This window comes from Nicotiana tabacum, chromosome 5 (assembly GCF_000715075.1).
Source record: "Nicotiana tabacum cultivar K326 chromosome 5, ASM71507v2, whole genome shotgun sequence".
Lineage (NCBI taxonomy): Eukaryota > Viridiplantae > Streptophyta > Magnoliopsida > Solanales > Solanaceae > Nicotiana > Nicotiana tabacum.
The window spans coordinates 3,314,356-3,330,967 of record NC_134084.1 but is presented as its reverse complement, the minus strand read 5'-3'; the positions used below and the strand labels follow the sequence as shown (position 1 = coordinate 3,330,967).

At 37.2% G+C, this 16,612-nt stretch overlaps 1 long non-coding RNA gene across 1 annotated transcript; it reads left to right on the top strand.

Annotated features, from left to right (window-relative positions):
* Nucleotides 1–12,294: 12,294 nt before the first annotated feature.
* On the top strand, nt 12,295–16,381 carry LOC107795291 (uncharacterized). Its single transcript, XR_001650074.2, has 2 exons — nt 12,295–13,187; nt 13,368–16,381. It is a non-coding gene; the product is annotated as an uncharacterized LOC107795291 (long non-coding RNA).
* The last annotated feature ends 231 nt before the right edge of the window (nt 16,382–16,612 follow it).

Below are 16,612 nucleotides of genomic sequence, written 5' to 3'. Positions count from 1 at the left end.
GTGGTCGGAATTTACCGACTGAATCAGTCGTAATATTATAAATAAAATAATTATCTATTTAAAATTAAATAATATAAATATATAATTTCCGACTGATCGGTCGGAAATTAATAATTAAAAATAAATTTTATTAATTTCCAATGGAGTTCGTCGAAAACTGTTAAATATTATTTTTTTTTAAAAAAATCCGATCGAATCAATCGGAAATCTGGGAATTTTTGGTAAAATCTGGGAAGCTGTCCGACTGTTTCTATCGGAAATCAATCAGAATTTTCTGTAAAACTGGGCAGAATTCTACCCAATTTTGAGCTACACCACCTATCAAAGTAGTACAATACAATAACGCCAACAACACCAACCATTAACATAATCTACATCAACAATACCAACTATTAACACAACTTAAACCAACAATATCAACCATTAAACCAACAATTTTGGGAATAAAAACATCCAAATGGTAGCCCACATTCAAGTTTAAAAATAAAACATAAAGTTGTCTCTCACAATCAAGTTTACCAATCAACCAAAATACCACACCTAAACTACTACACATCAGATTCAGTTTGTTCATCCTCATCATCAGATAGATCTTGCCCATGTTTTCTCATGAATTTATGCATTTTAACAAATGTTCCGAATTGGGAGTCCAATTGTTGCTTCAAATCACGAATTTCCTTTCTTATATCTTCCATCTATTCTTGATTTTGAGAAGAAGAAGAATTGGCTAAGAGTGGGTTTGGATTACCTGTAGGTGACGTACTCCAAGTTCGTAGGCTCTGTCTTTATTTACTCCAGCCACTGCCTCTGTCCACAATGAAGTCATATCATCAGGTGTTAGTTGAGTTGAAGGATACTGAGTTTGTTGTCATTCTTCTACCATTTTATGATAATCTTCCTGAAATGAAAATGGGTCATTAATGCCATTAGCTGGATCATGAACCTATATATATAATTAAATATAATTTAAAATTTTAAAAAACCATATAATTAATTTACATATAATAAAAATCATGTTAAATAATAAGTAATACTTGCAAATTCTTTAAACCACTCTGAAAACTTGGGATAAACAACATCTTGCCCATATGTACCTACAAAGTAACTGTCATTATAATATTTATTAGTTAAATCAGTGGTAGATCTAATATAAAAATCTGTAATATATACGAATATATACTTACCTATAATAAGGTTAAACCTCAGGACAATTCAAAAATACATGTGTTGTAGCTGACTTTAGCTCCATCTCAGACAACCTTCGCTTTGGACTATTTTTTGGACCTCCTTTACCTGATTGATTAAAAATGGTAAAGGGTAGTGTCAAAGGATCGATTTCGCCTCAATCGTCATGCCGATTCAGTCTATTTCTCAAACATGGCACATCATGTTCAAAATAGTATGAACAGAAATAAGATGTTTCTTTAGTCGTATATGCCTCGCATATCGAACCTTCAATTCTTGATCTATTTTTTACAGTCTGTTTACATTTGCAAATAGTCCAGCAGAGTATTATTTTTAGACAAAACAATCTTTAAAGCAAATACAAAGGTAAATGATTAAATTTCATTACCTCTCAAAGGGGATACATCCATCTACAGTGTACTGGCCCTCCAAGCCATGCCTCTTGTGCAAGGTGAATTGGAAGATGTACCATTATATCAAAAAAAATAAAAGGAAAATTTTTTTCCAGCTTGTTTAAAGTTAAGATAATATTACTTTTCGTATAAATTAAGTTCTCCACCCTCAATGTGCTAGAACACAAATCCTTAAAAAAAATTATCTTTGTAATCTGTTTCCATATTCGATCAGGCAATGCATTGAATGCATAGGCATCCAGGCTTCCATGAAAATATGACAATCGTGGCTTTTCATTGACTCCAACTTCCCTTATTTCATGTCAACACACCTGGATAAATTTGATGCGTACCCATCAAGCATTCTCAAATTGTTAACCCAACTACAAATCTCTCTTCTCTCATCCAAGGTGAATGTATAACTGGCTTTGAGCTTCTGAATCTTGTTGTTAAAGTATGTTAGGTGCAACTCACTTCCCCTACAATATTCCTTTATGTCCATCCTGGACTTCAAGTTATCTTTGGTCTTGTTAGTAACATCCATAACAGTGTTAAACAAGTTATCAAAAAAATTCTTCTCGATATGCATGACGTCCAGATATGCCGAAGAAGATTGTGCTTCCAATAAGGTAATTCCCAAAATATGCTCTGTTAGTCCAGTTTTGTGTGACACCATAACCTGGTATCTTAGATGGTGGAGACTCTGTTACTTTAGGCAGATCCCTTACTTTGTTCTAAATTTCTTCTGAACACAAGTAGGCCGATGGCTCCTCAAAATCAGTTTGGTTCTTCATAAATGCACTTGTATTTCGCCTAAATTCATGATTCATTGGCAAGAATCTATGGTGGCAGTCGAACCATGTATTTTAACCTCCATGTTTCAAAGTAAATGCTTTTGTGTCTTCCATACAACAAAGGCAAGCTAACTTTCCAGCAGTTAACCACCCAGACAATATTCCATAAGCAGAAAAATTATTTATAGTCCACATCAAAGTAGCATGCAATCTGAAGTTTTGTTTAGTTGATATATCATATGTTTCCACATCTTGATGACATAATAATTGTAACTCATCAGTCAAAGGCTGCAAGTATACATCAATCAAACTTTTTGGATTGCGTGGACCTAGAACAATACAAGTTAGGGACATATATGGACTTGTCATACACATCTCGGGCGAAAGATTAAACGGAGTACCAAACATTGGCCAACATGAATATGGTGCAACAAAGACAACAAATGGAGTAAATTCATCTGTGCATAATCCTAACCTAATATTTCTTGGTTCACTAGCAAACTCAGGGAACACCCTATCAAAATGCTTCCACGCTTCTCCATCTGACGGATGGCAGAGTATACCAGGTGGCCTTCTATGTTCGTAGTGCCATCTCATATGAGGAGCAGAGCTCATTGATGCATACAACCTCTTTAACCTAGGTATAAGAGGTAAGTAATGCATCGCACTAGAACTTTCTTGCATTTGTGAATTCCTTAAAACGAGGCTGATTATAAAATTTACAGTTCTCTAGAGATGCGTCATCCTTATAGAATAACATGCAACCTTTCTCACAATAATCAATTCTCTCTGATGAAAGACCCAACTAAGAAACCAATTTCTAAGCAGTGTAAAAATCTTTTGGTAAGTCAATGTTATTTAGATTAAGTTCATTCATAAGCCCAATAATAGAATCCATGCCCGCTTGGGAAATAGAACTATCCAATTTAACACTTAGCAATCTAACCGCAATAGACAACTTGGAATGGACCAAGCCTTCATACAATGGATGACTAGCTTCCTCTAACTGTTCATAGAAACACTTAGCCTCATCATTTGGTTCGGATTGAACCACATGAAACATCTCAAAAGCATCCCTCATCATTTCATTGTACCGAGAATTTTTAACATTATGATCCACAATGGGTCTACCCTCACCACCAAAAGAATTATGAAAGTTAACATCATCTAAACTAGCATGATTCTCCCCGTGAACAGTCCATATATAATAATTTTCTACAAACCCTTTCTTGTAGAGATGAACTTTAACTTCGTCTGATTTCAATAACTTAACACACTTACATTTCACACAAGGACACCTAATCTTTCCTCCAATAAGAAAATCATCAAGTACAATTTTAACCTCCGCAATTTACCTATTTTTTTATAGTACTATAGTAGTATATAAAATATATACTCATCAAGCGTATTTTATAAAAGCATATTCTATAGTACTAAAATGATTTTTGTATATATGAAAAAGTCATTCAATTTTACCTAATATTTTAAAAAACTCACTAAATAATTTTTGGTAATTAAAAATATTGCTAAACTTTGTCTAAATATCATAGTCACTAATAATTATAATTACACACAAGACTATGTTAGGCAAAATTGAATGATTTTTTTTGTTACAAAATATATAGTTTAATGACTTTAATTTTTGGATACTTAAGTAAAATTGATTAACTTTTTCATTACGCAAAATAATATAATGACTTTAGTGCAATAAAATAAAAATTGAAGCATATTTAGTGTTAGGAGAGGGTACGGTTATGTTTAAAAAATTATGTTCTATACACTAATAATATAAAAAGAATTTATACAAATTCGGCATACAACTTGAAATCTTGACATCTGAAAGGATCAGAGTTTTGTAATGAACATCTTCTAGCAACATAAATAGGCTTAAGAAACTATTTAATAACTTGCACGTAGTGCTGTGCATTTGGATCAGATATCCGAGAATCCGAATCGATATGCTCAATTTGAATTTTTGGATTTCAAATTTTGCATATGGATTATGTTATTTAAAATTTCGGATATCCGGATCGAATTCGAATTGGTACAATTTTAACCCAATCCGATTCAAAATTCGAAATTATTAGGACATGTATAAATTAATACTAAACTTTAATTTTAGGATTAGGTCTTATTTCATCGAGCCTCTCTATCTCTAAGCTCTCTTCCGAGAGATTGCTTTGTTCCGCTTCTCTTCTATGTGTTCCGACAGTCGGCGGCGACCGGAAGACGCCTCTTCCTTTATCGACTCGAACAATCCTGTGAATTCATCTTGCCTAACCTTCCAACAGAGATCTTATGGTACGGTCTAAAGTTGTTTCTGAATGAAGATCTAAGCCATACTTGCATTTTATTCATTTCTTGAATCTCTTGTCACCCGAAAATAATAAATCATATGGATCTCTTGTTACCCGACAATGATAAATCATATCAATAAAAGGCAGTTCGATACACTAAGTGTAACAATCCGACCAGTTATTTTGCTTTTTAGAACCTCGTTTTCCTAAATAAGATTTTTTGTACTTGCTTTTACTGATTTATGACTTGCGGAGATGGTTGGTTCGGGATTTGGAAGAGTTTGGGTTGGAATCGGAACACTTGGCTCCTTAAGGTTGGCCTCAAAGGCCAAGTTTGACGTTGGTCTATTTTGAGTAACTGATCTCGGAATCGGGATTTGACGGTTCCAATAGGTTTGTATGATGATTTCGGAATTAGTCGTATGTTCGGATTGGGTTTTGGATAACCCAGGAACGTTTTGGCCCCTAATAGTGAAAGTTGGTTCTTGAAGAACTTGGAAGGTCTTTAAATTTGGTTTGGAGCGGATTTTGGAGATATCGAGTTCCAAACAGAATTCCAAGACCAGGAATAGTTCGGTAATGTCATTTAAGACTTGCACGCAAAATTTGGTGTTATTCCGAGTAGCATAAGTACGTTTCGGCACATTTGAAGTAAATTGAAGAACTTGAAGTTCATAAGTTTGATTCAATTGGTTTTAGTGTGTGATTCTTGGTTTTAATGTTATTTCGGGCGTCCCGAGAGTTCGAGCGAGTCCGTTTTATGATTTCAAACTTGTTGGTATATTCGGGCGGGGCCCCAAGGGCTCCGAGCGTCAATCGGACGAGGCCCGGACCAAGTTGAAAGTTGGAGCAAAAGCTGAAGCTCCAGATGCTGTCATAACCGCAGGTGCAGACAACGCCTCGCAGATGCGGCCCAAGGAAAGAAGCCCGGGTTTCATAGATGCGGCTCCTTTTCCGCAGAAGCGGGACCGTAGGAGCGGGAGCCCGTCCACATAAGTGATTCCAGCCGGCCCAGCCAATTCCGTAGAAGTAGACATCTGGTCCGTAGAAGTGGATCCGCAGGTGCGGCCTATGCATCGCAGGTACAAAAATTGTTGGGGCAGTGAGGTTCAATTAATACGGGACTTAAGCCATTTTCACTCATTTTCTCTCACTCTTTGGGCGATTATTGGAGCTTTTTGAGAGGGATTTCCACCTAACTTTTGGAGGTAAGTAATTTCTACCTATTGTGAGTTCAATATATAGACTTTGGGTAGATTTCAACATGAAAATTTGTAGAAATCATAGGATAGATGAAAAATCTAGGGTTTGACAAGAATGAGATTTTTACCACGAAATTGACCATGAAACTTAGTAATAATCACATATTTATGTTCCTTAGGTTATGGCTAACAACTTCCTTCAAAAAATTTCAGAATCCAGGAATGTGGGCCTGATGGTGAATTTTAGGAATCTTGCCTTTGGGGTCGGGTAATTACTTTAATAGTTATATGAACTTTTGAATCTATAATGATTGTGATAGGTTACAAGTACTTTGGTTATAAATATTTTACTTTATGTTTTGATGATCTAACGAACTTACTATCACGAAACAGATAAGGAACCTGTTACACATTTATAAGACCTCAAGATCACAAGGTTCCAAGTTGGGATTCAGCGTGCGTGATGTTTCAACTCTTCAAAGTGGAAGAAATAGATGAGGGACCAGGTCCCTACCAGTCCCTGAGGTGATTGTACGAAGTCAACTTTTCAGCTGGAAAGTTGCTGCCTGCACACGCTACAGTGCAGGAACAGTGTTGCAGTCAACTTTCCAGGGAAGACGTTTTACCTACCTTGCTTACATCATTGTAAGTGATGTCACACATGTATATATGCATTCAAGGGAGGTAAAATGACACACTTGAACATTTAGAGATTTTTACTCAAGCTCACTCACGTGACCATTCAGCAAGAAAGTTTCAAGTGCTTCAAGAACAAAGAACAGAGCAACTACGAACTTGTTCCCATATTGAGTTATTGTATGTTCTTAGTTGTGTTATGACTTTGTAATAGTTCTTCAAATTGTAATTCCTATCTAGCTTATTTAGAAGCATTTTATAGGAACACCTTTGTAAATATTAAACCAATGTGTTTGAGTCTTGACTAGAGTTAGTCATGTTGTAAAGTCTTTATAATAGAATTTATTACAAAGTGGCTTGTAATAGAGTATTATTACTAGTTAGTGAGGATTAAGAGTTTAATTACTAGGTTTCATAGGTTGTAATCTGAAAGTTGCTCAATAGTGAAGTTGAAATCCTACAAGGGTAGGTCGGGGTTTTTAATCTCGTTGAGCTAGGAATTTTCCACGTAAAATTCCTCTTGTCATTTATTTGTTGATGTGTGTGTGTACCATCAAACCTTACAGAGAACTTGTTCTCTATAGAGTTTGGTCTGGAAAATTTCTCTTGTCATTTATTTGTTGATGTGTGTGTGTAACATCGAACCTTATAGAGAACCCGGTTCTCTATAGAGTTTGGTGGGCCCTTACATTCTATCAATTGGTATTAGAGCAGGTTTTTTCTATCAGGTTAGCACCTAGAATGGATCCTCATGGCTTCTCCTCTAAACTTCGAAGAAGGCCAGTCTATGTACAGACCTCCTAGGTTCAACGGTCATTACTAATGGGTGGAAAAATTCACTCAAACTACCGAGAGGTATAGAGTGGGAAGTTTAGTGCATTGGTTATATCGTAACCTCCAACATGACAACCTAGCCTTAGACTCGAGAACCTGTCAAGTATCCACCTAGGTGAAAGTCACTACCCTAGTGCCTTCTTAACTATTTAGACAACCTTTAAAGTAAATTACTCTTAGCTTACTCTTAGCTTAATTTAGCATCTTAATAGCATAATATTAGAAGTAATCAAAGAACAACTATGATTAGATGTGCAATTAAGAGCAATTACGCATCTCTACTTTAGATAGGAACCCAATTCCCATTTCTAGCTCCCTGTGGAAATCGATCCCGACCTTCTCGGGTAAAAGCTACTTCGACCACTCTCGTTACTTTGTAGTAGTGCAGGGTTGGCCTCTATCAGAGATATAAGTTGGTTGAAAGCTGTTGAAGACAACGCTGAACCTTGAGACAAAAGACTGGAGCATTGCAAGTTGTCTATATCTAAACAAACTGGATATGAAGAACCTGGTTGGATAATGCCATAAGTGGACGAATGTTATATTCAAAGAAGAATTACTCAACCATTTAGCTCAAAGAACACCATATCAGATGGAGTTGTTGAAAAGAAGAAAAGGACTCTTGAAAATTGGGCACAGTCAATATTAATTGATATAGGGTTTGCAAACATATTGACCAAAGTTACTGACTCAATTGAGGATATCTGGGTACAATTGTTATGTTCTCAACAATGGGAAGGGTCAGCTTTGAAAATCTGATGGTGTAAGAGATGGAGGAATCCTCCTGACGCACTCATCTCAAAAGAGAACGCCCATTGATTCCAGCAAGGAACCGGGTCCCCCGTCTACAACAATAGGAACTGAAAAAGGAGCTGTTGGAAAGATGGTTTTTGTATAGAGACATCACTGAATCACTTATGTATCTTACTGCAAGTAGACTAAATATCGTGGTCAGAGTTGGGCTCTATGCAAGGTCTTAGTCAAATCCAAATGATTCTCATCTGAAGGCTGGTGTAAGAATTTTGAGATATCTTAGAGGAACACAGGACCTTGTTCTCTACCATCCTCCAAGTAATGGATAGGAAAAGCTCGCTTGAACTGGGACAGTCTTTGAGTTCCTATCTTGTCTCATGAGGCTCAAGGAAGTAAAATCCAATGGAACTCTGAACAACTGAAGCAGAATATGTATAATTAGCATCCTGGTGTGGTCAAGTGTTGTGGACCAAGCAACAAATTGGAAGAACTTGAGTCCAACTCAAGAGGGCCAAATACAGTGACTACTGAAGATCAAGTTGCAGACATCTTCACTAAAAGCCTTGGGAAGAAAGCATTCTAAGAAAGATCGCCTTGCACTGGGGAATGATAAACCCCAACTGAGAACCCGGTTCCTCATTATTGGTTATGAAAGTCATAGTCAGGTAAAAGCTAGCTAAAGTGTTTTTTGGCTAAGTCTAACTCACCTATATACCGTTACAGGTAGACACACATGATGACTAGAGAAGCATATGTTGCAGTGCATGATGAATAAGGGGATAAAACTCACGTGCCAGACCTATCAGGGAACCTAGTTTTCTGATGCAGGTTAGTAGCTTCTTTTTCTTTCATACACAATTTAAAATAGACCAAAACAATGCCATATCATCATCAACGTGACAGTCTCTTTAAAGTCGTGTCTCTTCAGCCAATACGTCACCGGCCAAACATCACTCCGTTTTCTAAACGATACACCTCCCAAGCAAAAGGGTGCTGCCATTTCAGAACCGGCCCCTCATCATAATTAAATCAACATCACAACCATTTCTCCTCCAAACTCAAAATTCCCTGTTTGTCTTCTCTTTTCTCAAATCCACATTCCTTCGAGAATAATCTCATCATGTGCGAAAATCAAGAAACCTTCAGTGTGCTTGACAACACTTTGATTGAGTCCTCACCAGTCAGTATTTCAACAGTGAACTCCTCTCCCAACACAATCACTAGTCCAAACCCTAAAGAAGAGTCTCCTCCACACTCCACTCCCTCTCCTACCCACTCCAAGTCCACTCCTCATCTAAGCAAGTCTGAGAATGTCTGTCCTCCTCCAGTCTCACCGGTCAAACAGAGTCAACAGGGTGAACAGGGTAAACAAGGGAACCTCGTTCAGGAAAATTCAACTCTATCCATGGCTGAGCACTTGAGTGAAAATATGGTGATTAGTCATGAAAAGGCTGAGACCACCATGAAAAGTTGTGACTCTGTAGGTATCACTCCTTCGACTGTTTAAATCGTCATGGAACTACAAGAAAAGGAGGGAATAGAGGATACATTTTCCATTGCGTAAGGGGACTATAGAGGAATATGCAGGATGGTCTGAGCCTCAGAGGGAAGATACCCATCCATCAGAAGAAAAGGGAGCAATTATGCCATTTGAACAACCGACACAAGATGATGCTACTGGGGTCCCAAATGATGAACCTGATCCCTCCTTGGAGGATCTAGGCAAAGAGTCATCTCCCCAGGTCAGTATTGATCCTGCTCTCTCTCCCCATTTCGATGTTGAGCCTTTGAATATGGTGATGCCTAAGACGAATCTTGACAGTGAAGAGAACGCAGATGATTTGGTATATGCTAGTTTTATCAGAACTAGGACTAAACCAGTGGTAACTTCACAGCCACCTCTTAAGCGACCTACTATATGGTTGCAGCAAAACGAGGCTCTAGAGTTTGCTCTCAAGAAGAGTAAAAGGAGTCAGAGAACGAGAAGGTTGGTCAAAGATGGAAAAGTTGTACAAGCAAAGGATGTTCCTATAGTGGATGTGGATGAGAAAACCTAAGAAGAACCTAGTTCCCTGGCCCACAAGTCTTCAAGGAAGAAGCACTCTCTCTCTCTCAATCCGAAAGGCACACCTCTAAGGGTGCTGAGAGTTCTTCCAAGAGTGTTGTTGCTGGTTCTAGTGAAAAGTTGGTAAAATATTCTGGTGACAAAACAGTGAAGGAGCGTGGTGACAAGTCTGATAAGGAAGAAGTAGAAAAATCTGGTGAACATATATAGAACATGTTAGTGGAGAAGGAAAAGTCTGTTAGCAAGTCAGTGAAAAGAAAGAGGGATGAAAGGAAAAGTGAGTGGGTCTCCGAGATCTGAGAAAAGAAAGTTGGTAAATCAGAAGGTGTTGTGGGGCTGCACATTTGCTTCTGACATTCTAGAGAGTGCTGGGATAAGACAATTAGTGGACATTTGTGATTCTCAACAATAGACCAATCTGTTTACAAGTGAGGCTCCTATAGTGTATGAGGATGAGGTACGGAGTTTCTATACCAGCCTCTTCACAATAGATGGTGATCAAATCTGTGTGTTGGTAAATAGGGTGAACATAGTGATGGACTCTGCCTTATTGGGGTGACTTCTGGGTGTTCCTACCGAAGGACTATCATCTGTTCATGGTGCCTGCACACCAAACTTCAGAAATGCCATTGTCAAGGACAAAGCACTACATCATGGGTAACATGTTCATAAGAAGGCACTCCTTCCAGTTTATCAGTTGCTCTTTGAGATGGTTAACAAAGTGTTGCTTCCCCGTGCTGAAAGAAGATCTGTTGCATCCAAAGCTGACCTATTCCTTATGGAAACCTTGGATAATTTTTCCTCCATCAATTTACCTGCCATAATAATTGAGCATATGCAGAAAGTAGAAAACCTTAGCGATGGGAATCCTGGACTGCCTTATGAGTTCCTTCTCACAAAGGTATTTGAGTTTTCAAAGTACCTCCGGGACAGGCCAAAGTGGGCACCAAAAAGCAATCATTTTCAAATACTACTCTGGAGGAGTGTGAGTGTATTGACAAAGTCGGAGGAGTTTGGAAGCACTTTCACAATCTCTCAACTGATAAATTCTCATAATAGTGCCACATAGGAGATCCGGAAGTTGAAGGCTAGGAACGCGATTCTTGAGAGTCAGCTCAGTCAGTTGCAAAAGGTACCTGGTTCTAGTAGTTCTCACAACGTGGAGGTTGCACGCCTAACAAAGGAGAATGATGAACTCAAGAAATAGGTGGAGGACCTGAAAGAAAGACTGCTCAATGAGTAAATGTCCGCGAATGCTCGCATGGATCTTTTCCTCCAAACTCTTGCTTCCTCTTCCAAGCCCCCTTCCTCCAGTGTCCCTTAAAGAATGTCGCTTTAGTGTCCAGTTTCCAGTGTCTATCTTCTTAAGTAATTTTTGGTGATGTTTTGTTGTTTCTGGCAATTGTTTTTGTTTGTTTTAGACTGTGGATGAAAATAATGATTCTGCTCCCGCCTGTAAAAGTCTAATTCTGGTTAATGAAAGTGATTTCCTTTTTGCTATCTATGTTGTTGCTCTTTTGTTTCTGTCTTCTATCATGCTGTGAGCACATATGTGGCATGACTTCTTTATGTTACTAACCTATTGTAGACATATAATTTTTGACCTACGCATTAGAATCACCTCTAATAGTCATTATTTTTAGGATATTTATTTCGGGTTATTTCTATATGATTTTACTTTATTACTATTTTTAAGGCACAAAAATCTAAAAATAATAATAATAATTAATAAGAATATATATATATATATAGTGTCATGTTTTACCTTATTTCTATTTAGTTTAGATTATTAATATTTTATAGCCATATCTTTTGTTTTTACTATGATTTTCACTCTTATTTTTAATTTATATAAAACATGATATATTAAAAAATATATAGTTTCATATTATCATATAGTTTATTTAATTAATTGGAATTAGTTTAGTTTTAATTGAAAAGATTGAGTTTGTTATTTAATGGACTTTAAAAATTGAAAAAGTACAAATTTGAAGCTCCATTTCTACACAAAAGGAAGCCCAAAATCGGATAACCCAAACCAACCCAATACCCGACCGGCCAACCCATTGACCCACCCCATTTTCGATTTTAAACCATAGCCCTTCACCCCCATCTCATCCAATGGTTATTATTCCTCCATACAACCATATAAAAATATAATATCTCCCCACAAACCCTAAACCTAAGAGAGAGAACACCAAATCGGCCCCCACCTTTCCCAGCCTTCTACCCGCCTCCAACTCGCCGATTTTTCGACGAGTTCACTCAACGAGTCCCATGGTCCCCCCCCCCCCCCTCATTTTTTCCTTCTTCCACGTCATCCCTTTCGTACCAAATCTCATCATTTCAATCCGATTCATGTGGATTCCTTCTTTTATTTCTTTTGTTTAAATAAAAATCCGATTCCTTGAAATAAATGTTGGAAAATGGGAGCCGTTGGATTAAATTTTGCCAAGACTTCAATTTTCTGATTTTTGTTAAAAATGGGATTTTCGGATCTTGTTGGGGTTCCACACGATTTTGGGAGATTTCTTGTTGAAGAAGGAGAAAAGCTTGGAGAGAGAGCTATATATTTGGAGTTTTCGGACAGTCTTGGGGGGAAGTTTGGAGAAAAATTTTGGAAAAGGGTGAAAAATCAGAAATTGGAGAAAAAGGTTCTAGGGTTCTTTTCAGTTTTGGGAGATTCTTTTGTTTGGTTTTGCATTCCAAAAAAAAAACCAACAAGTTTGAGTTTGATTTTTGTTCAAGTGTTGTTCCATTTTCGAAAATCAGAAAATACCAAAAAAAATATTTTAGTTTCTTCTTTTGGTCATGACGTTCAGAAATGGATTTTAATTGAAATTAGGATTCGAGTTCGTGTTCGATTTGCGATTTGCGGTGTCGAGTTGAGGTTCCAGTTGCTGCTCACGGCTTTAATTGTAGTTGCTGCTCTTTTTTTTGTGTTGCCATTTCACGACGGGATTCTTGGAGTTAAAGCTTCTGTACTTATTGCTTCTTTATTGTTGTTGAGAAAAACCTCGGCTTAACAGGTCCGTCTTTTCCTTCATTGTTTCTTTCTTTGGCATTGATTTGTGCTCGAAAGAGGTATTTGATACTCTGTTTTACTTTGATATAAGTCGTGTTTCTGTTTTGAAGTTAAGTTCGTTGTTGGCTTAGCTCGATCTTTCTAAGTTTCTGAAATTTGCTTGTTCGTGTGATTTATGGATCAGTGATGCGCTTCCTTTGCAAATTTAATTAGTGTCTTGTATGCTGGTTTGAAATCGAGATCGAGGAAGAATGAATACGTGGATTAGTCTTGTTGAAGTCTGCTTGGATAGTTGAACCGATGCATTTAGTTTCATCTTCAAGCTGGTGTCCATGTTTTAAAGATCATGTATCAAAAACCATAGTGAATGATCAAATCTTCCATGAAAAGTGAATTGTTTATCCTAGTGTGGAATGTGAAATGGATTTCTGTTAGTTTTAGACAGCCCTCTGTTTGGCCATAGTCACATCGACTTCAATGCTATTTTCTTGGTAACTGTTAAGCCCTCATTCAATTTTACTCACTTGAGCAATTGTTAATTCTAAACTGTCATTCGAGTTGCCCGCTTGTTTCTGATGATTGGGAAGATCCCTGTTAGTTTCGTAGCCATGTTTCACGCACCGCGTTACTTGTAGGTTTGGAGTTGTCTACATTTACATGTTCAACTGGTCTGTCGCATCTCAATGTGAATCTGCTCAATTTTGTGATAATTTTATTCTGTTCTCATGTTATTCTGATATGTGTCTTTGTTTGTCTTGAGTTGCCTATTTAAAGTCCGACTTCCATGAAATATGAATAGTGCCACTGCTAATTCCCTCATGTTTCTTCAGCTTTAAGCATATGAGTGATGTTCCCTGAACAGATGATTTACTTGCCTCTCTTGAACTTAAGACACAAAGGGTCTGTGCTTTTGAAGTCAAATGAAAAATGATAGAATTCCATAAGTTTTGACTAAGCATATTAATTCATAGTTTCATTCTAGATTACATGGGTTTTAACTTAATAGTTTCATATTCACTTTCTTTCATGTTGAGACCATATGTTAAATCTGTCTGAGTTCCATGGGATGGGTGAGGTAGTTAAATTTTAAGAGACTCTTACTATACTTTGATCCATCACTTTTCTTTGTTCTGCTCATATCCTTGTGTGCTATTAATGCTTTGTTTGAATTGTCCTGAATAATATTGAGCCGTGGGAGTAGGGAATGACCGATCTCATTAGCTATTTAAATTTGCTTCCATATTTTAAGATTGGGCTTGGTCACACGCATGAAATAAGAAGTTAAAAGGAAAATGAGCATGATTTAGAATTTACTTTTACTTAGTTTCTTTATTTATTTTTATTATATTGTCCACTAGGAGCATGTTTAGGCCTATAACATTTGAGTAGGCAAGCCTTAGGATTTTTATTAATTTTGAGGCAAGAGGTCGTTCCCTTAGTTAAATTTATTCGGGGAATGCCCCGAAGGACTTGTATATATTTTATTCCGGGGTATGCCCCGAAGTATTCTGTAAATGGAGGCCAAAAGTAGAAACTTGTAGTATTTTTACTTTATTTTCATTTTTCTTTTTTTATTTAGGTGGGGACGACCTCGAGCCTCTTGTGTGTTTATTTTCCCTTTTCTGTGCTTTCTACCTCAATTGAATATTTTAAAAGCTAACTAGATCGGGTATGCAACCGTGACCTTCACGGGACTTGGGGAGTGCCTAACACCTTCTCCCTGAGTCAAACGAACCCCCTTACCCAAATCTCTGGTGCGGACTTGGTTTTAGAGTCTAAAACATTTTAAAAGAAAAAAATCATTTTAAAAACGATAACCTGGCACACCGAAACAAATGTTAGGTGGCGACTCTGAGTTAATTTTTTTCAACACAAATTTTTGTCGCGTTCTAATTGAAAACTCCTTTTCAAGCTTCAAAAATAACTTTTTTATTAATTTAAGGGGTTTAGTGAAGTTTGGTGAAAAAAGGGGTGTGCCACCTGTTCTGTGCTTTTTATGATGCCAAAAGGGGGAAGATTTAATTGAATAATAAAGAGTATGAATGAGAGCATGAATGAATAACAATCTGAAAACAAAATACAGATTCAGGGGGAACTCATTCAGGGGAACTCACAAAGGTTCAGGTACTGACTAAGGGGGAATGCAGAGCTTCAAGGGGAACTTAAGGTCTTTCTGGTTCACAATCTGGTCCTCTGTGGAACTTTCTGGGATTTTCAATTATAAGTTTGTCATTCAAAAAGGGGAAAATTGATAGGTTACAAGTACTTTGGTTATAAGTACTTTACTTTATGTTTTGATGATCTAACACACTTACTATCCAGAAATAGATAAAGAACCTGTTATACATTTACAAGACCTCAAGATCACAAGGTTTCAGGTTGGGATTTAGCGTGCGTTATGTTTCAACTCTTTAGAGTGGAAAAAACAGCTGAGGGACCAGGTCCCTACCAGTCCCCGAGGAGACTGTACGAAGTCAACTTTCCAGTTGGAAAGTTGCTGCCTGCACACGCTACAGTGCAGGAACAGTGTTGTAGTCAACTTTCCAGGGAAGACTTTTTACCTACCTTGCTTACATTGTTGTAAGTGATGTCACACATGTATATATGCATTCAAGGGAGGTAAAACAACACACTTGAACACTTTGAGATTTTTACTCAAGCTCACTCACGTGGCCATTCAGCAAGAAGGTTTCAAGTGCTTCAAGAATAAAGAACAAAGCAACTATGGACCAGTTCCCATATTGATTTATTGTATGTTCTTAGTTGAGTTGTGACTTTATAATAGTTCTTCAAATTGTAATTCCTATCTAACTTATTTAGAAGCATTTTATAGGAACACCTTTGTAAACCTTAAACCAATGTGTTTGAGTCTTGACTAGAGTTAGTCATGTTGTAAAGTCTTTGTAACAGAGTTTATCACAAAGTGGCTTGTAATAGAGTATTACAAGTTAGTGAGGGATTAAGAGTTTAATTCCTAGGTTGCATAGGTTGTAATCTGAAAGTTGCTCAGTAGTGAAGTTGAAATCCTACAAGGGTAGGTCGTGGTTTTTAATCTTGTTGGGCTAGGAATTTTCCACGTAAAATTCCTCTTGTCATTTATTTGATGTTGTGTATGTGTACTGTCGAACCTGATAGAGAACCTGGTTCTCTATAGAGTTTGGTGGACCCTTACATTCTATCAGATTGGTTTTTACACTATTTGAATAGTTTTGGATTGTTCGGCTCCGGTTTGAGGGTTTGAGCGCATTCTTGAGTTAGAAGTAGGCTTGAGGCGAGATAAGTCTCTTTTCTAACTTTGTAAGAGGGAAATTTTCACATAGGTGAACTTAATTAATATGTGATTATTTGTGGGGGGCTACTTACGCACGAAGTGACGAGAGTCCTTACGTAACTACTATTCATGTTATGTCCGGGTAGTTTTAGGTTTAC